Raw genomic sequence first — 25,090 nt, 5'->3', positions numbered from 1 at the left:
GATCGTGCCAAACAGAGACATGACAAGCAGCGAACACACTTGTCTTTTCAACCTGGAGATCGTGTGTGGCTCTTGTTGGACAAGCAACGCTTCAAGGGCCAGCATCATAAGTTGCACCCTCTGAGATATGGCCCATATACTGTTCTGGAACGCATTGGAGAAAATGCATATCGCTTGGACTTGCCTTCCCAGCTTGGCATCCACGATGTTCTTAATGTTAATAATCTCAAATTATTTGAACCTCCTCTCCTTGAGGAATCTGTTACAATTCATCATCCGGTTGATAATATTCCAGATTTTCAGCCTCCTCTGCTCAAAGATACAATTCTGGACTTCAAGAAACGGGATACACGACATCAGCCATACTTCTCATATTTGGTTGGTCGGAAGGGACACACACCAGCACAGGCAAAATGGATCAGTGCAGAAACATTGCAACGCAATTTCCCGCAGTTGGTGGAGGAAGCCGGGACGCTTCCTGATCTAAACAGGGAGGAATTGGGCAACCAGAAAGAACACAAAAATCAGCAACATCTCACTGACTGGGCAACCAAGAAAAAGCGTACTATTTCATTGGAAACATCCAAGAATAGAAAAGAGGGAAACATCTGAAAAATTAGGAAAAAAAAGGAAACATCTAAAATATATTGGCTTTATCTAATTATGCAGTTTGATTTTATCTTTTGTAATACAGAGAATGATTGCATTGTTTATAAAATGCTCATCTCTTTTTCATAATAAAGTTAGTTAGTTTGTGTGTCTGTGGTCTGTTCTGTTATTCTCTGTTTTTAATCTGTCAGATCTGCAAGTAGATCAACGAAGGCAGCCGAGGAGCTCGAAAAACCTTTTAACATTGCCAGCGAAGTAACTCGCATAGCCAGGGAGATAATCCACATAGGTTTTTGCACAGAGAGTTCGCGTGGAGATGGTAGAAGCACGAAGAGGCTTCTTCTCTGTCTGTCTTTTATATATACAGTAAACAAACAGCTCGACCAATTGTCAAATCTAACAATTAGTCCCCACAATGAATGCTAACGATGAGTGCCAGTAGAAGCCTAAGCGCCACGCCATGAGAGCTCCTCCGACCGGGTAATCTCTGTATGCTAACGATGAGTGCCAGTAGAAGCCTAAGCGCCACGCCATGAGAGCTCCTCCGACCGGGTAATCTCTGTAAAATTACCAATTTGCACTGTTCTAAAATAAAGTGAGAAGCCAATGAAAACGAATAAACTTGTCTGCACATTTTAAATTTAAATTACCATTCAGAATGCAGGAATCATAAATTGCCAAAGTTATTTACGTTGACTGTAGATTAGGCACTGCTTGAGCTAGGTCTCATCTTATTAATTTAATTTCGCCGCTCGCGTGTTTGTGAATTTGCTTGTAAATTGAAAGTATTACGATGTATGTTAGGGACATAATAACCATTGTTCTCTTTTTGAAGAATTAATCTGACACGCACATTTCATTTTTTCTGATGGATTCTGTTTTTCCTCTGAAACATGTACGCTAAAATATATGAGAGGCAATAGGAATTACCTCTGTACTAAACGTCGCCGTACATCAAGAACGCTGCCAAACCCAGAAATCTCCGGGGAACCTCCATTGTCCATCAATCACATAGCGTATTAAGTTTTACAGTGTATCGTTAAAACTATTGGCTCAAGCCGTTGGTAATAAACGTACGTTCTGTCTGAATCAGTTCGGGTATTCGGACAAAAATTTCAAACTCCAGGCGGTGGTTTCCTGTGATAGGACTGCGCGTACATCAGTACCCTTTTATCTTCCGAGGAAGATGACTGAACTTTGAACAACACCAAAACACTGGGAAGTACATATATCCGGTAGGGCTGGGCATACAGCCGTTGAAGGAAGAGGGGAAATCGCTATACAAATATATATCTCTCAAATCTGGTCATTTTACAGCATTTTGGTCTCTGTGCTTGGATGTATGGTTGGTTTGAGTTGAGTCAGAGTCGGGAAGTTGTGGATAGAGTAAGAGAGGATTTACAATTTTTGAGTTCATGGATATCAATAACATCGAATTCCATTTATATATCATTAATTTTGGTTAATTTGGTTGCAAATGTTGTAGGATTAAGTACGTGTTCAGCTCTTGGTAACCGTGTTCATGTCATCTTATGAGGATGGAGGATAGTAATGTTGATTTCTTGGATAAGTTCAATGGAGAAAAGAGGAGAGATGAGACTTCAATACAATGAAAACTCTTCAATATCTTTTACTTGACAAATTTGAGTTACAAGTATGTAATACTTTCCATTCTCATTCAATAGTTTCTCTACAATGGCTTCATGAATTTGTGATAAATGTGCCATATCAACTAAATTTAATATTTTATGAATAATAGTTCTACTATATCATATTTCCCATAAGCTTAACCAGTTTAATTAGATTTTAAGTGCTTGAGTAATGTCCAAATAGAAAACTTATTTATTCCTAACTTAGCTTTACTCTACAATACAACTTAATTACAACTTTCACTCTACAATACAACTTAATTACAATTTTCACCTTGACTTTTTATTAAATTTAGTTATATATATTTCAAAGCTATTTACAAGATATGTAATATTATTAAGCTACATTTCTAATTATTATTGTAATAAACTTTGCTAAATTTTTTTGTACAAATAAACTCACTTAACTTCGACTAAATATGTCCGAGATACTCCAAGTTAAATTTTGCTGTACAGTCTGAGCCTACAAATATACCTAAATCTCGTTGTACGGAATTCGATGTGTGAGAGGGACCTGTAATCTCTCATCCACAGAGAGTTGAAGCACCTATAACAACGGTTCTCTGCCCTGGAAGGACATCTTCTCCCCATAATTCCTTGTTGTGATACATCTTCTCCCCATAATTCCTTGTTGTGATGGATAACTTTTACGAATAATTCCTTCTTCAATTATGGATAGTATTTGTGGATAATTTTGTTTTCACATTTGAAATGTTGAGCACTTGCTTCGAAGCTTTGTTTATAATTATTTTTCTGTAATGATGGATAGCATTTATTTATATGCTATTATACTTTTGTTCACACATTTGAAATTCTGAGCAATTCCTTATCATTTTTCTATAACTATGGATAGCATTTATTTTTACTTTTGCTGCGTCATTATATTTTTGTTCACACATTTGAAATTCTGAGCCATTTCTAATCAATATTCGCCTCTCCTCAGTTAGTCCTCACCCATAGCTACGCAATTAAACTTTCTTCTGAGATATAAACACAAATAACTAAAAAACCGAATGGTTACAATTTCCAAACATCGTTTTCTTTGGGTATAATGGTTAAAAAACAGAATGGTTACAATTTCGAAACATCTTTTTTTTGTGGTATAATGGTGATCAATTAGTTGAAACAGAGCGCTACAGGTGCGTATGGTGGTGATTAATTAGTTGAAACAAAGTGCTACAGTTACATTGTCTTAATGGACTATTAGATTAGAAATACATCTTAACAGGTAAGGTATTGAAGACAATGACCAACGGGCATACACAGACAATACTGTTGTTTTTGTAATTTTGTGTTTTGGCCACCCTAACTTGATTTGCCATTACATTTGAGACTACATAATTAATTATTTATATTGCATTTTTTTTTAATGTAGATTGTTTTGTTGGATTAACATTCATGTATTATTATGTGAATTATCATTGTAAAGAAATATGAAAATTTGTAAGTATGGTAAATAACGAGAATGAAGTAATATGTAATTTTTTTTTTTAAGAAGACAATGAGGTGGAGAAGGAAACCTGAAAATATATAAGAAATTTAAATAAAGAGAATGAAATGATATGAAATTATGTTTTCCTTTTATGTTTTTCTTAGGAAGAGGAGGAGGAGGAGGAGGGGATGAGGTGGAGGGAAGAGACGAAGAGGAAAATGGAGAAGAGGTGGAAGAGACAAAGGGTGAAGAGGCAAGGGGGGAGGGGAGGAGGAGGAGGAGGTTGTGAGGGAGAAGGAAGAAGGAGAATGTTGGAATAATGTAGAAATGATATGTCTAGATAGAGTTTATGAGTTGTGTTCTCGTAGTTAGTGTTTGAGTTTCTCGTGAGTTGTGCCTTAGTAGTTTGTGTTGTGAGTTGGTGATCCAAATTATTTGGATCTAGATTGTCCTAGGAGTTGGATCTAGATTGTCCTAGAAGTTGTCTATGTGTTCTTATATAATGTATTGGTTGTCTAAACAATTTGATCAATGAGATTTGATTTCATTCTTGTGCATCTTTCTGATTTTCTAATATGGTATCAGAGCTGAGGGTGGTGTGAACTGAAAGATCTGCTTTCTAAAATTTTTGGAGGTTTATTGCGTTATGGTTAATTAGTGAATAACATTAAAATTTGAGGTGGCTACATAATTCTTATGCAATGATCTGTTGTGGTGTACTATTTGTGTGCAATCTGGATGTGATCATTGATTGCTAAAAAGGGCCTGTGGTTGTTGGCTTCATGGCAGAGTGGAGGAAGGTGGCAGTGTTTTGCACCCTTTGAACACCGAGTTGAGTGTGAGCTGCTGAGGAGTTTTCGAAGGGAGCCTCTGTAAACCCTCGTTCCACAGTCTGAGTACTGATTAAAGGAACTCAAGGTGGAGCATTGAACATTGGGCTTATAAAGGGAAACATGCTGTAATTAATTGTTGTTTTGTGAAAACCTAGTGTTTCATGTTGTTGAAGAGTTCACTTTTCACCTCAAAACAATTCACTATTTTTTAAGTCACTTTGTGTATAAAGTTTTCATAAAGAAATTTTTTTTGTAAACATGAAGGTTTTTGAATGGAGAAATAAGGGATTAAAACTTTTTTTATCGTGAAAAAGAATTTACAAGATATAAGGACTTAAATATTTTCTTTTGGGTCAAAGTTAAAAATTGGGCATTTTTTATTTATAAAAGGAAATTAATGTTTTAGAAATAGGGTTTGGTAAAAAAAAAGGAGAAATAAAAAGTAGTTTTGGCTTTTTTTTTTATTGGAAGCAAGATTAAGTCTTGTTGTTTTTAAGATCTTGTGCATTTGGCTTTGGATCTGGTGAATTTGGAGGTAGATCTGGTGAATTTGGGTGTAGATTTGGGTGCATTTTGTTGATTGGGGACAATTGTTTTGAGATTATGCCAATTTTTTTTGCGGAAACTTATTTGAATGATTTCACAAGGCTTAATGGATGAAATTATGTGAATTGTAAATTCAAATTATTAAGAGTTTTAGAGGGGAAATAATTTGTGGCCCATAGTGAATGGGGTGGAGCCCAAACCCATTGCTGCTGCAACTATTCTAGATTGGGAAAAAAGGGAAACAAAAGAAAAGGTGTTGCTACGAATTTGAGTTAAGGACAACATCTTTCCTCATATTAGGTATTGTAAGACATCCAAAGAAACATGGGATGTTCTCAAAAGCTTGTATGAAATGTCTAATACTAACCAGATTTTGTTCTTGAAGACCAAGCTTTTGTCAATTAAAATGGAGGCCAATGAAAGTATAAGTAATTTCATTTCCCAAGTTAAAAACTAAGTGATAAGTTTGGAGACATTAGTGAAAAGGTGTCCAATGTTGACTTGGTCACTATCACATTAAATGGCTTAGTGCAAGATTATCAAATTTTTGTTTCAAGTCTTTCAGCTAGAGAGAAGCCTCCTACTTTTGATGAACTAACAGATATTCTGCTACAAGAGGAAGCCAAGGGTAAGCAGCCATACAAAGTCCAGCCATGGGACAAAAGCAAAGGAGGAATGTTTCAAGCAAAGAAAAAATGTATGGCACAATCTAAATTTCTAGTTCATGAGAAGAGAAATGATGATTGTTATTATTGTGGCAAACCTGGACATCATTCTAAAGATTGCTATAAAAGGAAATATAATGAGTCTAAGAAGAGAAACAGAAGGCATAATGGGAATTTTGTCGACAAAGACACCTCAATCAATCATGGATTTAAAAATATCAAATTATTTGTTTATCATGTTGCATTGTCTATTGAGACTGATGATGTGAATGCTTGGTTCATTGATGTTGGTGCATCACTACATATGTCTTGTAATAAGGATTGGTTTGATGAATATCATGAGAAAATTGATGGGAAATGTGTTTATCTAGGAGATAATAGATCCATTCAAGTTCAAGGGTATGGAATAATAGGTGTGATGTTGTGTTATGAAACCAGCTCACAAAAAGATGGAAAAGAGAGATCCACGCCTTAGAATTCAGCCTCTTCGAGGGGGCAACCTCCTTTACATTACATAAATGAACAATTCTTGGATGATACAAATGACAAAACCTCTTTTCTATATATAGGAGTCTAAGGGGTCACAATATAATCCAGCCGACCTAACAATAATAATATAAAGCCACAAAAATAACAATAGAGGGATTCTATGGGGCACAGAAATAACAATATGGGGGTAATAGGGGCACAACAATATAAATAAGGGGTATAACTACAATAGTAATGGGGTAATCACTAGTATTATAGGGACCCAACATGCCCCTCTCCTTCAAAAAAGTGTTGTCCTCAACGCTTGAGTAGTTCTGGATACTTGTTCATAAAATTCTCATCCTCCCATGTGGAATCTTCAGCGGATAAGTTCCACTTGATAAGATACTCTGAAATTGATCGATTTCGTAGCTGTGGAGTTCTTGTTTCTGTGACTGCTTCCGGTTCCAATATAATTTTTCCTTCCTCATCAAGTTCTGGCAATATTGTTTGAATTGGGAGCTTGTCACCTATAACCTTCTTTAAACATGAAACATGGAAGACTGGGTGCAATCGAGAAGCTGAAGGAAGCTCCAATTTGTATGCCATAGTACCAATCTTTTGCAACACCTTGTACGGACCATAATACTTTGGTGATAATTTATTATCCTTCTTAGCTTGCTTTAGGGACATTTGCTTATATGGTTGTAGCCGTAGGAATACCCAATCACCTACATCAAAACTTCTTTCACTGCGATGTTGATCTGCCTGTTGTTTCATTCTATTTTGTGCCAACACGAGGTTATCCTTTAAGAGTTGGAGGACTTGTTGTTGATGTTTGATGTGATGTTCCACTGCCTGAACCTTAGAATTTTCTCTTAAATATGATGTGATGGATGGTGGTTGATACCCATAAAGTGCCATAAATGGGGTCATTTTTGTTGCTGTATGGAAGGAAGTGTTATACCACCATTCAGCCAGAGGCAACCATTTGACCCATTGTGTCTGTTTATCAGATACAAAGCAAGGAAGATATCCTTCCAAACATTTGTTTACTATCTCAGTTTGCCCATCAGATTGAGGATGATAAGATGAGCTATGAGCTAACTGAGTACCAAGACAAGAAAATAATTATGTCCAAAAATTTCCAGTGAAAATGGGATCTCTGTCACTTACAATAATCTTTGGGTTTCCATGTAGCTTTTGAACTGTTTCCATAAATGCAGTAGAAACTGTACTTGCTTTAAATGGATGTGATAATGCACAAAAGTGTGCATACTTGGTAAGTCTGTCAACTACCACCATGATGACACTCTTTCCCTCAGACTTGGGTAAACCTGTGATAAAATCCATTGAAACCTCCTCCCAACGTTGGCTTGGAATGGATAAAGGTTGTAATAGACCCGGTGTCTTAATTGTTTCAACTTTATTTTGCTGGCAAACCAAACATTCCGCCACAAACTTTTGAATATCTGATTTAAGGCCATCCCAAAAAAATTCCTTCTTAACCCTGTGGTAAGTTTTTAAAAATCTTGAGTGCCCTCCTAAGGGAGAAGTGTGCAATTCCATAAGAATCTTTTGTTTTAGCTGGGAATTCTTACAGAGGTATAAGCGATCTTTGTACCATAACGAATCATTTTGCCAGCTAAATGTATCAGAAGTACTGGAATCTTGTTGTAGCTTTTGAATAAGTGCCCACACTTCTTCGTCATTCTTCCATTCCTCCCTTGCTTCGTTTATCCAATCTGGTTGGATAATAGAAATGACACACAACAATGCTTCCACATCCTCATCCTTTCTTGAGAGTGCATCTGCCACCACATTTTGCTTCCCTTTTTTGTAGATGATTTCAAAGTCATAACCCAACATCTTTGTGACCCACTTTTGTTGCTCTTCAGAGGATAATCTTTGTTCTAAAAAGTATTTAAGGCTATCATGATCCATTTTTACCTTGAATTTTCTTCCCATTAGGTAGGGTCGCCATTTCTTAAGTGCATGGAGTATTGCCAACATTTCCTTCTCATAAATAGCTTTGCTTAAAAACTTTCCCTTGATTGGACGACTTTCAAAAGCAATGGGTCTTTCATCTTGCATTAGAACAACACCAATTCCATTTCCTGAAGCATCACATTCCACAATAAAGGTTTTTGTGAAGTCCGGTGTAGCTAAGACCGGTGCTTGGCACATTGCCTCTTTAAGATGTTCAAAGGCCTTTGTTGCTTCCGAAGTCCATGAAAATGAATCTTTCTTCAATAATGTTGTTAGAGGTGCTGCTATTCTCCCATAATTCTTAACAAACTTGCGATAATACCCTGTCAACCCAAGAAATCCTCGCAGATGCTTTATGGATGTGGGGATTTTCCATTCCTTAATGGCTTTAATTTTGCTAGGGTCTACCTTAACTCCTTCATGAGATACAATATGACCAAAATATTCCACCTCCTGGACTCCAAAGAAACATTTGGATCTTTTTGCATATAATTGTTTCTCCTCCAATAGTTGTAGCACCCTGTCAACATGTTCAACATGATCCTTCCAAGACTTGTTGTAGATTAGTATATCATCAAAAAATACTAACACAAATTTTCTAAGGAATGGTTTGAAAATTGAATTCATCAAACCTTGAAATGTTGAAGGTGCATTGGTAAGGCCAAAAGGCATGACCAAAAATTCATAATGACCCTCATGAGTTCTAAATGCCGTTTTTGGAATGTCTTCAATCTTCATTCTGATTTGATGATATCCCGAACGAAGATCCAACTTGGTGAAGTAAATTGATCCATGCAATTCATCCAGTAATTCATCAATAACAGGAATGGGGAACTTATCTTTAATAGTGAGCTTGTTGAGCTCCCTATAATCTAGACACATGCGCCATGATCCATCCTTCTTGTGCACCAATACTACTGGAGCTGAGAAAGAACTTTGACTCGGTTGAATTATACCAGCCTCTAGCATTTCTGCAACCATACGTTCAATTTCACTTTTTTGGACATAGTGATATCTGTACGGCCTGATGTTTGGAGGAACACTTCCTGGAATCAGATGAATAGCATGATCATGATCACGCATAGGTGGGAGACCCTTGGGAGTCTCAAATACCTTGGAATGATTGTCCAAGACTTTTTGGAGATCTGGAGAAATAGATGATTCCAATGTGGAAACATCTAGCGATCATAATTGTGCAATTACACCTCTTTGCTCCTTTCTTAGAAGCTTTGTCATAACATGAGAGCTGATTATCTTTCCTGGTTTCCCTGCAATACCCCTTAATTCAACTTCCTTTCCTTCCGAAGAAAATTTGATGAAAAGTTCTTGAAAATTAAAAGCTATTGTACCCAAGGATTGTAGCCATTGGACTCCTAGTACAACATCCGCACCTCCCATTGGAATGGAAAGCATTGGGCTAGTCAATACATATTCTCCCATGGATAGCTTGATATTATGGCACTTTCCAGAGCAATTTATTGTTCCTCCATTTGCAATCATCACTTGACACTCTGGTGCTGGATATAGGAAGCAATTCAATTCTTTTGCTACCCTACAATGAATAAAATTGTGGGTGCTTCCTGAATCAATCAACACTATTACCTTTTTCTTCTTGATTTGTCCTTCTATCTTGATGGTTTGAGGAGTGGTAATTCCCGCCAATGCATTACAAGATATGGTCAGATTTATTTGTTCTTCATCTAGGCTTTGTTCCTGGAATATATCCTCTTCTTTTGACCTTTCTTGCTCCTTTTCTTCTTCCTCTTCACAATCTATGTAGAATAATTTCTTCTCAGCACACTTATGACCTTTTGTGTATTTGCTATCACAATTGTAACAAAGCCCTTTTGCTCTTTTTTCTTCCAATTTTTGTGGTGTCAACCTTGTAGGTTGTGGAAGACTATGGGAAACAACACTTCCATCTTTATAGTTGTGAATGGTATGCTTCCTAGTTGCCATAATTTTGCTTTCCATTTTTCTTGCTAACCTGAATGCCTTCTCTAATGAATCAGGTTCCCAAAGGCGCACATCATGTTGGATATTATCCTTTAAAGACCCTATGAACACATCAATCCTATGCTCCTCTGGAATATCTTTTACCCTTATGTTCAATTTTTGGAACTCCTCAATGTGCTCCATTATTGAACCCTTTTGTTTGAGACTTATCAATTGGCTAAAAAAAGTGTTGCTTTTTGTATCCTCATAATGTGCTATCAATTCTTCCGTAAAAATTGCCCAAGTGATAAATTGTTTACGAGAACAAAGCCATTGATACCATACAAACTGATTTGGTTCCAAATATAAAGTTGCCATACGTACCTTTTGTGTGTTTTGCACATTATTGAGATCGAAGAATTGCTCCATCTGTAATATCCATGTGGCGGGATCCTTGCCATCAAACTTCCTCATATCGATTTTTGGAACATGGTGAGTCTTCGATCCAACATTAGAGTCTATGGAATCATGATTAACATTTCTTTTGTTCTCATCATGAGTTTCCTTTACTACCTTTTCACCATTAGTGACCCTTTCTTGTAGCAAGTTCTTCAATTCTTCCATGTCTGTCTTCAAATCTATCTTCAAATTTACCATCGAATCCTCCATCTTAGCTTCCATGCCCTTTATCTTAGATTCCACACCATTTATCTTAGATTCCACGCCACTTATCTTAGCTTCTGTTAGCTTTTGTGAGCGTGACATTTGTTGCACTTGTTCTTGTAATTTTGATATATCATGTAGCATTTCTTCCTCTTCTTCATGAGTCATGCTAGAGCTTTCAGGTTCCTCACTAGGTGTTTGCATTTTCTTTCCTCGGGGCATCAGTTACCGATAATAATGCTTTACTATGCCCTTTGAATTCCGTTAAACCAAGCTTAGATAAAAAAATTTAAAAAAAAACTACACACCTTTTTTCACTTTATAGAAGCCTGATATTGAATCTGATGTATCTCTGTAATTTCGGATCATCCAGTTCTGAAATTGCTACCTGTAGTAGCCTTCTGCGTCCTCTTTCCAATGTCACAAGTCTGAGCCAAATTGGATTCTCCAAGTAAGAGTTATGTGAAATCTCCCACAATGACTTTCTTTTAGACTGGTTCAGTAGAGCGAACTTGTACGACGTACCACGAGTCACTGTTTCAACCTTTGAATCTGAAACACCCATACAAGAAACTAAATTCCGTCCTCTTTCTGTACCTTTTTATGAAATTTCAATCCGATCCTCAGAGAGAGAGTTATGACGATTTTCCCCAGGTCACCTGTTTTGAATGTAATTCAGGAGTCTGCAAAAAGGCCAGCTTCCTCAGATCATATCTCCAAACATATCGCGCGAAAAACTCTGAAATTCGGTCCCACGGTTCAACTCCAATTCTTCTCAAATGGGTTTTTTTTGCGACTTCTGAAACGTCACAGAAAAACAGTTATAGCAAAAATTCCACGGTGATCTGTTTGGAGCAGCGAAACCCTAGAATCCAAAGCTTTGATACCAAATGTTATGAAACCAGCTCACAAAAAGATGGAAAAGAGAGATCCACGCCTTAGAATTCAGCCTCTTCGAGGGGGAAACCTCCTTTACATTACCTAAATGAACAATTCTTGGATGATACAAATGACAAAACCTCCTTTCTATATATAGGAGTCTAAGGGGTCACAATATAATCCAACCGACGTAACAATAATAATATAAAGCCACAAAAATAACAATAGAGGGATTCTATGGGGCACAGAAATAACAATATGGGGGTAATAGGGGCACAAAAATATAAATAAGGGGTATAAATACAATAGTAATGGGGTAATCACTAGTATTATAGGGACCCAACATGTTGCCTAATGGAAAAGAGAGACAAATTCATGATGTGATGTATGTTCCTGGTATAAGAAAAGAATTAATTTATGTTTCTACTATTGTTCATCAAGATCGAAAGGTGGAATTTGTCAAATCACAATGTGTTGTTAAAGATATCCAGGATCACTACAAGGTTATTTTCACAAGTACCAGAGTTGGAGGCTTGTATAAGCTAAATGTGACCAGGACAGGGCATCGAGCATTGGCATCTACAACAATGTCAATAGAAAAGTTATGGCATCAAAGGTATGGTCACTTAAATCAAAATGATTTGATGTTACTTCAAAGAAAAATAATGGTTGAAGGTCTTCCTGTTATGAAGAATTGTTATGAAACTAGCTTACAAAAAGATAGAAAAGATAGATCAACACCTTAGAAATAAGCCTCTTAGAGGGGGCAACCTCCTTTGCATTACACAAATGTATAATATTTGGATGATACAAATGACAATATCTCCTTTCTATATATAGGAGTCTAAGGGGTCATAATATAATTAGAGCTGACATAACAATAATAATGTAAGAGCACAATAATAACAATAGTGGGCTTCTATGGGGCACAATAATAACAATATGGGGACTACATGGGCACAACAATATAATAATGGGGTTGTAATAATAACAATAAGGGGTTACACTAGTAGTATAGGGACCTAACATGCTCCTCTCCTTCAAAAAGTGTTGTCCTCAACGTTTGAGTAGTTCTTGATGCTTCTGTATAAATTCTTGTCAACCCATGTGAAATCTTCAGCGGGTAAGTTCTTTCACTTGATGAGATACTCTGAAAGTGATCTATTTCATAGCTGTTGATTTCTCAGTTGTATGACTGCTTCAGGTTCCATTATGATTTTTCCTTCCTTGTCAAGTTCTCGCAATACTGCTTGAACTAGGATCTTCTACAACTTTTGAATGAGTTCCCACTCCTTTGGGCATATGGATATCTGTAAGGCCTGATGTTTGGAGGAACACTTCTTGGAATCAAATGAATAGCATGATCATGATCACGAATAGGTGGGAGGCCTTTGGGAGTATCAAATACCTTGGAATGATTGTCCAAAACATTTTTGAGATCTGGAGAAATACATGATTTCAATGTGGGATCCCCTAGTGAATATAATTGTGCAATCACACACCGTTGTTCTTTATTTAGAAGATTTTTCATTCTGTTAGAGTTGATTATCTTTCCTGGTTTCCCTTTGATACCCCTTAATTCAACTTCCTTTCCTTCCCCAAAAGAAATTCAAGAAAAGTTCTTGAAAATTAAAAGCTATTGTACCCAAAGATTGTAGCCATTGGGCTCCTAGTAAAACATCAGCACCACCCATTGGAATGGAAAGCATTGGGCTATTTAATACGTATTCTCCCATGGATAGCTTGATATTATGGCACTTTTCAAAACAATTTATGGTTCCTCCACTTGCAACCATCACTTGGCACTCTGGTGCTCGATACAGGAAGAAATTCAATTCCTTGGCTATCTTACAATGAATAAAATTATGGGTACTTCCCGATTCAATCAACACTATTACTTTTTTCTTCTTGATATGTACTTCTATCTTGATAGTTTGAGGAGTGGTAATTTCTTCCAATGCATTACAAGATATGGTCGGATTCATTTCTTGATGCTCGATGTGATCTTTCAATTCTTGAACATTTTTCTTCTCTATATGTCCTTCTATATTGATAGTTTGAGGAGTGGTAATTCTAGTCAATGAATTACGAGATATGTTTGGATTAATTTCTTCTTTCTCGATGTGATATTTCACTTCTTGAAGCTTTTTCTTCTTGATATGTACTTCTATCTTGAGATTTTAAGGAGTGGTAATGCTTTCCAATGCTTTACAAGATATGGTCAGATTGATTTCTTCTTTCTCTGGGGTGGGTTCTTGATGTATATTCTCTTATTTTGATGTTTCTTGATCCTTTTCTTCCTCCTCCTCATAATCTATGTAAAATAATTTCTTCTCAACACACTTATGACCTTTAGTGTATTTGCTATCACAATTGTAACAAAGCCCATTTTCTCTTTTTTCTTCCAATTGTTGTGGTGTAAACCTTGTAGGTTGTGGAAGGCTAGGAGAAAAAACACTTCCATAATTATAGTTGTGAGTGGTGGGATGCCTTGTTTCCATAATTTGGTTTTCAATTTTTCTTGCCAACCTGAATGCCTTCTCCAATGAATCAGTTCCCCAAAGACGAACCTCATGTTGAATTTTATCCTTTAAAGTCCCTATGAAAACATCAACCATTTTCTTCTCTGGAATATCATTTACCCTTATATTCATTTTTTTGAAATCCTTAATGTGCTCTGCCATTGAACCCTTTTGTTTGAGATTTATCAATTGGCTAAAGAAGGTGTTGCTCTTTGTATCCTCATAATGTGCTATCATTTCCTCCATGAAAATTGACCATGTAACAAGTCGTTTATTGGAACAAAGCCCTTTATACCATGAAAATTGATCCGGTTCTAAATATGAAGATGCAATATGTACCTTTTGTAATAGTTGCACCTCATGTAGATCAAAATATTGCTCGATATGTAGTATCCAATTTGTCGGATCCTTGCCATCAAACTTCCTCATATCGCCTTTTCTTGATTTTCTGAGCTCGATCTTGAAACGACTATAAATCTGTAGTTTCAAATCTTCCAGTTCTGAAATCACAACCTACAGTAGCCCTCTGTGTACTCTTCCATTGCCACAGGTTTGATTGAAATTGGATTCTCCAACAAAGCGTTATGCACAATCTCCCAAGATGACCTGATTCTATACCTTTTTAGAAGAGAAAACTTGTATGAATTTCCACGTGTCACGGTTTTGACCTTCAGATATGAAAATATACACCGAAAACTACAGTCCATCCTCTTTCTATAACTTCTTATGAAATTTCAATCTGATGCTCACAGAGATAGTTATGACAATTTTCCCCAAGTTACCTATTTGGGATGTAATTCAAGAGCCTGCAAAAACCCTAAATGTCTTGGATTGTATCTCTCCAAATATAGCGAAATAAGATCTGAAATTTGGTCCCGAACTTCCCCACGCTTTTGGCTCAAATTAGTTTTAATTTCAGAGTTCACACCTTCGTAGAAAACACATTATAGCGAAAATGCCATGATGACCTATTTGAGATGAAATTATGGAGCTTGCAAAAACCCTAACTTCCTCAGATCATATCTCCAGAAAGATAGAGAGACAAGCTCTGAAGTTCGGACCTGAGGTGTGTTGAAATATGGCAACAAGAATAATCCAATTTAATTTTTCTTTGAATTAAATTGTGAATTAAAATCGAATTTAGTCTTAATGGCTACTTGGAAATAATTAATTAATTTATTTTAAAATAATTAGTTGTAGAAAGTCGAGTTGGAAGTCTTTCTGAAGTCATGCAAGAGTTATCCCTTAAATTAAGGAGATAATATTGAGTTATATTTGAGTTGTAATTAGTTAACTTAGTTTACTGAGTTAAGTCCAGTTGAATTAGTTCAAAACTGTTTGAGGAACTAATAGTTAGTTAACAGCTAGTTGATGCATTAATGCACTCAACTATTGCTACTCCAGTTAACTGAAGATTCCCTCATCAGAAACTCATGCATGTCTATTTTGAGAAGGACCCAGTTGAGATTAATGTTCAAAGACAATGTACTATCAGTTACATGTGTTTTCTCATGGAGAAAAGTCATGCATGCAGTCAAGGATTCATCCTTAAGGATTTCACAATTTTGAAGGCTTGCTTTTCTACTTGGTAATAAGAAAATCATCCATAAGGAACAACGCAAGGAAATAACATCTTGGAGGGTAGAGAGGAAGGCTAGAGAGAAGCCAAGATTGCTTGTGAGCATCTGTGAGGATTGTACTAAGATTTGGCTAGCTGTGAGAGCTAAGGTTTTGCATAATTCCTATGTATTTCCACCATGTATGATGATACAATAGTGTGGGGTTTTTAGCTAAGCCTTTCCCTAAAGTATTTTCATGTCTATTGTTCCATTGCTTCTTTTTCTCCTGGTTATATTGTTTATCTCGATCTTTAAGCTTCTGCAAATTGGTAGTAGAAGTAGGTTATAGTATTTTGATTTGATTTATATTGTATTATTGGGTTAACCTATCACAGATTTTCTACAAGGTGCAGACCGATTTCTTCTCAAATGGGCTTTTGTTTTAGCTTCTGAAACTTTGTAGCAAAAGAGTTATAGCGAAAATTCCACGATGCCCTGTTTGGAGCAGTGAAACCCTAGAATCCAAAGCTTTGATACCAAATGTTATGAAACCAGCTCACAAAAAGATAGAAAAAATAGATCAACGCCTTAGAAATAAGCCTCTTCGAGGGGGAAACCTCCTTTATATTATACAAATGAACAATTCTTGGATGATACAAATGACAAGACCTCCTTTCTATATATAGGAGTCTAAGGGGTCATAATATAATCAGAGCTGACATAACAATAATAATGTAAGAGCACAATAATAAAAATAGTGGGCTTCTATGGGGCACAATAATAAAAATATGGGGACTACATGGGCACAACAATATAATAAGGGGGTTGTATTAATAACAATAAGGGGTTACACTAGTAGTATAGGGACCTAACAAGAATAATCATGTTGAATGTGAAGCATGTGCACTTGGCAAGCAAGATAGAGAGGAATTTCCTATACATGAAGAAAAAGACAAAGAGAAATACTTGAATTAATTCATACTGATGTATGTGGACCTATGCAAACTAGACCTATTAGAGGAGCATTTTACTTTCTTATTTTTGTTGATGATAGATCTAGATACACTTGGGTCTATTTCATAAGAAATAAAGGTGATGTTTTTGAGTACTTTAAGGAATTCAAAAACACAGTGGAAAAACAAACTGGGAAATATATCAAAATTCTGAGATTTGATCGGGGGGAGAATACAAATCAAGAGATTTTAATCAATATTTCAAAAGTCATTAGATTATACAAAAATTTACAATGCCTTATACACCTCAGCAAAATGACGTCATTGAGAGGAAAAATAGAACACTAGTGGAATATACACGGAGTATGCTTCAAGGTAAAAATATCTCTAATGGTTTTTGGGATGAAGCCATTAATACCATTGTTTATTTGAAAACTGGGAGTCCTACAAAAATTTTAGATCTAAAAACACCTTTTGAAGCATTTTATGGATATAAACCAAAAGTGAATCATTTAAGAGTTTTTGGATGCAAGGCATTTGCACATATTCCAAAATATGAAAGAAGAAAACTTGATACAAAATCAATTAAGTGCACATTCATTGGTTATTGTGATGATAAAAAAACATACAAGTCGTTTGATCCTACTTCACATAGATTTCATGCAAGTAGGGATGTGGTGTTTCATGAAAATGTAGATGAAGGTGCTAAAATGAATAACACAAGTGTATGGCATGATATTGATGATTATGTCAAAATAGAAGCATGTTTTGAACAGGTACAACAACAGGTACAGGAATAGGTACAAGTTCAAGAGAAGGAAGCATCCAACAGTGATGACACTCTAAGAAGAGAACAAGAGACTCCAAAAAGTAGGAAGAAGGATGAAAGCAGTAAAACTCTAACGAGGTCATCACATCAAATTCATCCACCTATAAGGTATAAATATTATGAATTAATGTCTCATGTAATGAATGTTGTAGAACCTTCAAGTTATGAAGAAGCTAAAGAGTATAAAGAATGGAGAGATGCAATCAATGAAGAATATAGCTCCATAATGATGAATGACACATAGCAATTAACATAATTTCCCAAAGATAAAGTTCCCATAGGATGCAATGGTTGTTCAAACCAAAGTTTAATGTTGATGGTAGTATTGATAAGTATAAAGCTAGATTATTTGCAAAAGGTTATTCACAAAATGAAGGCATTGGTTATGAAGATACTTTTGCGCATGTAGCTAAAATGAATAAAATTAGAATCATGATTGCATTAGGTACAAAACAAAATTGGAAAAGGCATCAGTTAGATTTCAAATCTACTTTCTTGAATGGTGAATTAAAAGAAAAAGTTTATTTGGTTCATCCTGAAGGGTTTTTTAAAGTATGGACATGAGCATCTTGTTTGCAGGTTAAAGAAAGCTTTGTATGGTTTGAAACAAGCACCAAGATCTTGGTATGTGAAAATTGATTCATTCTTTTATGAAAAAGGTTTTGTGAGAAGCAAAAGTGATCATAACTTGTACATCAAGAGAGATGAAGATGGGAACATTGCCTTGATATATTTTTATGTTGATGATCTTATCATAATAGGCAGTGCACTCAAGTTGATTAAAGAAATTAAAATTCAGTTGTCACAAGTATTTCAAATGAAGGATCTTGGTGTATTGCATTATTGTTTGTGTCTTAAAAGTTGGAGGAAATTTGGTAAGACAATCATCACACAAAGCAAATATGCAAAGATAATCCTTGAAATATTTCATATTTTTTAATGCAAACCAATGTCTACTCCTTTGGAATAGAATACCAAGTTATATAATGATGATGGATCTAAATAAGTGAATAGAACCTCGTATCGTCAATTGGTGGGAAGTTTTAACTACCTCACCACTACCAGGCCAGATATAGCATATTCTATGAGCATCCTTAGTCAATTTATGGCTAAGCCTTGTGAAAGATATAATGAATTCCTTGCCCAATAGATAATGCCTCCACATTTTTAATGCTTGTATAACCATGACTAAGTCCAAATCATGCACTGCATAATTTCTTTCATGTCCCTTTAACTTTCTCGATTCATAAGAAAACACTGAGTTACCTTGCATCATCACTCCTCCTAATCCCTCTATACTAGCATTAGTTCACACTTTGAACTCTTCATTTGTACAAGTTTTAGAATGGGTGTTGTGGTAAGTAGCCATTTGAGTTTATCAAAGATTCATTGACATTCTGCAGTCCGTTCATACTTGAATCCTTTCCGTTGTAAAGAGGTGAAGGGGTGAGCTATTTTTGAGAACCCTTCAATGAACCGATGATAGTATCATGCTAATCCCATAAAATATCAGACAACCAATATATCTCTTTGCACTGGCCAGTTCACCATAGCTTTCACCTTCTCCGGATCCACAACTAACCCCTCCTTAGAAATAATGTGACCAATGTATTGTATCTTGGTTTTGTAAAACTTACATTTGTTGTACTTGGCATATAGATGATTCTCCCTTAATTTTTGCAAAACTAGTTTTAGGTGCTCCTTAGGCTCCTCCTCATTCTTGAAGTATATTAGGATATCATAAATAAATACTAATACAAATATATCCATGAATTTACTAAGGATGATGTTCATTTAGGACATAAACATTAGATATCATTTTTGGGATTCAATTGCGTTAAGTAAGTCATTCAAACGTATGACCATTTCCATGAGAGGTAGTCGTAACTGACTAATTTCTCATGATTTTTGAATAGTTCACTTAGCACTCATTGCATCGGGTGATGCTCACAGGGGTGAAGAAGTGGGATTGAAACTAGTGAAATGTGGAGAACGAATCACATAGCATCAATCATCACTTCCGGGGCTTGCACCCGGTAACCAGGACTTCCCAGGAGGTCACCCATCCCAGAACTCCTCTGGCTCAAGCGCGCTTAACTGTGGAGTTTTTCCCACAATCAAGCCCACTTAGCTTGCTACCCCATTTGCAAAACCTTAGCAAGTATTGTGCCTCATGAACCATTCAAGTAGAGATCCCTTGACTCTTTTTGAATTTAAGTATGGGGGATTTACGCAGTGCATTATATTAGATATCATTTTTGGGATTCAACTGCGTTAAGTAAGTCATTCAAACGTATGACCATTTCCATGAGAGGTAGTCGTAACTGACTAATTTCTCATGATTTTTGAATAGTTCACTTAGCACTCATTGCATCGGGTAGTCGTAACTTTACGCAGTGCATTATATCTAATATAATGCACTGCGTAAATCCCCCATACTTAAAGACATAAACATTGTCAGGGTGTTACTAAGGTTGAATGGGAATACAACAAACTTTTAGTGTTCATATCTAGTTCTAAAAGTTCTTTTATGGATATCTTCTGGATTGATTCTCATTTGACAAAAACCGATTCTCAGATCAATCTTTGAAAACACAGTTTCCTCCTGAACTTGGCTAAATAAATATTCTATACGGGGAAAAGGGCACTTGTTTTTAATAGTTAACATGTTCAACTGATGGTAGTGAATGCACATCCTGAATATGCCATCCTCTTTCTTTCCAAAAAACACAAGTGCAACCAATGGTGACATGCTTGGCGTGATATAAGCCTTGTCTAATAGTTCTTGCAACTCCATTCTTAATTCCAATAGTTCAAGTGAGCTCATTCAATAAGGAGATCTAAACACGGGTGCTTCCCCAGGTACCAAATCTATGTCCTTATGTGGTGGTAAGCTAGGTATTTCCTCTAGAAATACATCTTGGAATTCCTTAATGATAGGTAAAGTATCCAAGGTCATTTCCTTTCCTTGCTAGCTATCTTCCTCCACTTGTACTGAATACAAATAACAGCCTTTCCACATGCACTTTTTAATTTTCATTGCGAAAATCTGTTGCACCGATAAAGACTTGAGAACTCCCTGAATAATCTAGTTTTGTATGTGCTCTCCTACACAACTTAGTTTCTTCATCAAACAATTTATTACTACCCCTTGCTTCTCAATCCAATCCATGCCTATTAAATTGTCGTAGGATCCTAAGTGAAGGACATTTACATTTACGTAGTTTCATATCCATGTAAATATAAAGGGTATTGTTTAACTTGACTAGTCACTCTTCTCTTTGTACCCATGGCCAGTTGTACTAACCATGTAGTTTAGTAATTTTCAATTTTAAGAGAGAATTTTTCTACCATATGGGGTTTGATATAGTTGAAACTAGCCCTAGGGTCAATTAAAATAGAAACAGGTTCATTGAAGAGAATACCTTTAATTTCTATCATTGTTGATTGGTGTCATCCTTGTCTATCTTCTAGCACAATGCTAATCTTGGGAATAATTCAGGAAATCTCATTCACTGTGGTAGCCTCTTGTACAATTTGAATGTTGTACATTGATTGAGGATTGTGGGGACAGTCCCTTAGCAAATGAGGCTCGCCACATCCCCAACATTTCATAGGTTCTCCTTCCTTTCCTCCATTCTTCTTTCCATCTAAGTTCATACTCCTTGATCCTACTTGGGATTGTGCCAGAGGGGTGTTATTTCCTTTGCTAATCCTTTTCCGCATATGGTCTTTCCAAAAATATTTTTGATATGTTGGTTTCTGTTGCTTTGTGCCAATAACAGTCCTACTTTTCTCCTTATTTAGCCAAAATTTTAGTTTTATCCTTTATTTCTAAATTGTTGATAACACAACCTCTCTTTTTTGACTGCCTCCTCCATTGTTTTCAGGTAATCAAACTCGATCCACTCCTTATACACAGTGGGTAAGTAATTCAAAAACCATTGTACCTTCGCTTTTTCTTCCTTAATGGAGGGTACATATCACAACAATTTTGTGAATTTTTCCACAAATTCATGCATCGAAAGTTGTTCTAACCTTAGTTCATGAAATTCCTTAGCACGATAATCATAATAATTTTCACTTAAGTATTGATTTTTAAACCAATTTTGTAATTCTTCCCATGACATGGTCCTTTCTTGAAGTATATGCACTCCTTTGGCTTCCTCCCACCAGAGAGCTCCCTTGCTCTACAATTTGTAAATAACCAATCTGGCCTTCAAATTACTCTCGTACTCGTATACTTGAAAATATTTGGTCATGTTTAGCAACCACGATTCTACATCTTCTTCTTTTTCCCCATAAAAAGTACTTGGTTTGATCTTACTAAATTCTCCTTGTAGTTCAAATTTCTTATTTTTCTTTTGATTTTGTGGATAGCTTCTATCAGACTTCCCCGAGCTTCTGAAGTTTCCAACTCACAACCTTGTTTCTCTATTTTCTCTACTTTGGGTTCCACTATCTTGTGACTATATTTTTCGTTCAAACCCCTGATCATTTTCTCTTGTTCTTAACTCACTTTAAACAACTCTTCATTACTGCTTCTGAGCTACACCAATTCTTGATGCATGTTTCTAACGACATTGAAAACCTGGCCATTTGCTGGGGTAGCCCCTTCTCCCTATTCAATATACAAATCCCCACTTCTAGTGCTCTATGGAATTTTCTCCTCCATTTAAGTTGATAGCTATGACATCTACACAAACACCTACTTAGTACCTTTACTATATTACTTCAATTGTTTTTATTTTTATTTTCAAATAAAATCTAATACTCCTCCATTTACTTGCTATAATAGGTCTGGGACCAAGTGGTATTTCATGGCTCTAATACCATATGTAACAAACCTCTCCTCTACATTTTTTTCCCCTTATGTCCCAACTCAAATAAGCTTTCATCCACCCATATAAGAATACCCTATTCAATTTGTGTATTTGGGTCTTCCTCCCTTATTTCCATTTTACTTTTATCCTTATTTGTTACCTATACATGGTGTGGTTTTATTAACCTTTGATGAAATTATAACATGACCTCCTATTCATAGTTAATCTTACATCCAGGTTGGTGAAGACATTACCTTGTAGGTTAGAGGGAACATTATATTGCAGGTTAGGGAAAACGTTACGTTGCAGGTTGATTTGTGGGCCTCATGCACACTACATTACTATTTAATTTAACTTGGGCCCACAATGTTGATTTCTCATCCCCTCCACTCACTAGTTCATCCTCCTTAGTAATGTGCAGTCCATTGCATGCCTTCCACCGACACCAAGTCACATGGCTGAGCATGGTGCTGACCTATGTTGAGATTTGTCAACAGTGGAGATTTGATCAAGGTTTTCAATGGCTCAGATTGGTTTGTCTCCACTTTAGTCACGCCCTAACCCTATCTTTTCTTCATTTCATTAATATCTTATGGAAAAACACTCTCCTCGATGGCATGAGGGCTTTCTTCAAGGGAGTAGTCTAACAAGGTGGAGGAATTTCCCGGTTTCCATCCTCGCCCGAAAAAACATCCGGCTCCAACCATCGGTAATTCCCCTTCTCTTCGCCACCCTTCGCCAACTCCGCCACCCTCCGCCATCGTTCCACATTAATTGGTGATGGGATCTCATCTGATAGATTCAGGATTTCTGGATTCTACTAGTTTTTTTCACTCCGAATTAATGCTTCTTTCCTTTTGAATTTGGTCCAAACCACACGCTCTGCAGCTCCCCTCACCAATTCGACTTGATGCAAAAACTCCATCCCCGCGCTCTGCAAATCACCAATTGAGTCCGCGCAGAAAATCCATCCCTGCGCTCTGTGTGCATGTATGATCAAGGAACAGGGTCTTACTCTTTTTCTTAATTCCTAGTGGATTGTTGTTGTTGTCTCAGCTTCACAACTTCCATCATTAAAACACTTTTGTCCCTTCTAAGCCCTTCAATTTCTCCTAGCATTCCAAACCATCCAACCTCAACGCAAGCTCCCATGCCCTACTGCTGGTATTGCTGGTGATGATGATGAACATTATCATACTAAGGTACCAAATGGTTTGACATAACAGCTCTGTAATAAAATCACTGAACCCTAGAAGCTAAAAACTAGTTCAATAAATAATTATTATAAAAATGTCGCCATGTTAGGCGACGACTGAAGCCCACAGATGTGTTTAACAAATTCTCCACCTTCTTGATAACAAAAGCTAACAGTCAGAAAATTCTCCATGTTCTAGACAAGAAAAGCTAACAGTCATGAGGAGTGGGTAATTATTCCAAGATGTAACATGTGACCTGTTCAGTTGCAAATGTCAACACTGAGGGAAAATTATTAACCATAAAGATTCCAACATGCAACATGTGAATTAGTCTAATTTTCGCCTCTAGATTAGCTTGAGTAGATGCTTCTGCCCCCTCAAAAACCCTTGATTGGAAAATTCCCATCGATCCGGATCCACCTTCTTGAAACCCTATTTAAATTTCAGCCACAATTACAGAATAAGTTAGTAAAATGTTCCTATTTCAAACTCAATTTAAGTAAAGAGTGGCGGAAAAAATGAAATTGGCATTATTTTAGCAAAATAACGAGTCGACTCAAGGGAATTTTATGAATACATATTATGAAGAATCTTTGAGTGTAAAACTAATTAATTCAACATTAATATTAAAGAATTTTTTTCAAAATATTAAAAATTTGGGGATTTCCTCTTGGCTAATCTACTTATTAGAAGGAAAAAAATGAAATGTGACCAATAAATTTGGGGAAAATAAAATAAAATTTAATCTCTGAAATTTCATTTGATTGAGTTATACACACTGACTTACATATGGATTGAGCTATCGAATGAAGCTGGAGAAATTATTATGCTTAAAATACTTAGGCACCAAGTCTTTGGAGAACTGGTGGGAATTCTAGACAATGAAGCTGTTTTGGTGCTGTTCCATGACACAATTGGATTGGTTTTAGGATCTTACACCATGTCGTAAGTCCTAGTCAGGAATGGAGGTGGCTCAGAATTGTGAAGACCTTCCATGCAATGAGGGCAGCTTGAATCCTCATCCCTTACATTAAAGCTCCTCAAATTAACTTCATTGCCTACAATTATCCCTAAATTTTGCAAATCCATACCTACAAAACACTTCAACACCCACAAGGTAACCTATTTTGTTGTACATATAGAGCAACAATGTTGGCAATGAGACATATAGTTTAAATTTATAGCTTAAAAACATTAACATTCTAAATTCTCAAAATAGAGTACATTATAGTGTCCCAAAAGTCATTGAAATTCACTAAAAGGGGAAACTATATATGGAATTTGATGGACAAATGTTTGTTACTGCATGATTTTCTAGTTAAATATAGCCAAAAATCATCAATTTTTTTGTTAAAATGATGAAAATGGTCACTAAATTATTACAAAAACCTTCAAGTTTAACCAGTATTTCAGATTTGAAATTCCTACTGGTTTGATTTTTTCTTGAGTTTATTTCTGATAATAAGAATTTAAATTAGAAATTTTAAATAAGAATTTACATTTGAAATACAATAGATGGACAATTCCAAGATGTATCTGA

The 25,090-nt window shown here is 36.0% G+C and overlaps 1 pseudogene; it reads right to left on the bottom strand.

The window, feature by feature from the left end:
* Positions 1–23,377: 23,377 nt before the first annotated feature.
* On the bottom strand, positions 23,378–24,639 carry LOC149166562 (heat shock factor protein HSF30-like; annotated as a pseudogene).
* Positions 24,640–25,090: the final 451 nt, after the last annotated feature.

The sequence above is a fragment of the Pinus tabuliformis genome, chromosome 5_1 (genome assembly GCF_031772625.1).
Source record: "Pinus tabuliformis cultivar Carrire ecotype Pingquan chromosome 5_1, CPIR1, whole genome shotgun sequence".
NCBI classification, from domain to species: domain Eukaryota; kingdom Viridiplantae; phylum Streptophyta; class Pinopsida; order Pinales; family Pinaceae; genus Pinus; species Pinus tabuliformis.
The sequence above is the reverse complement of the archived record's forward strand: the minus strand, read 5'-3'. Positions and strand labels throughout refer to the sequence as shown.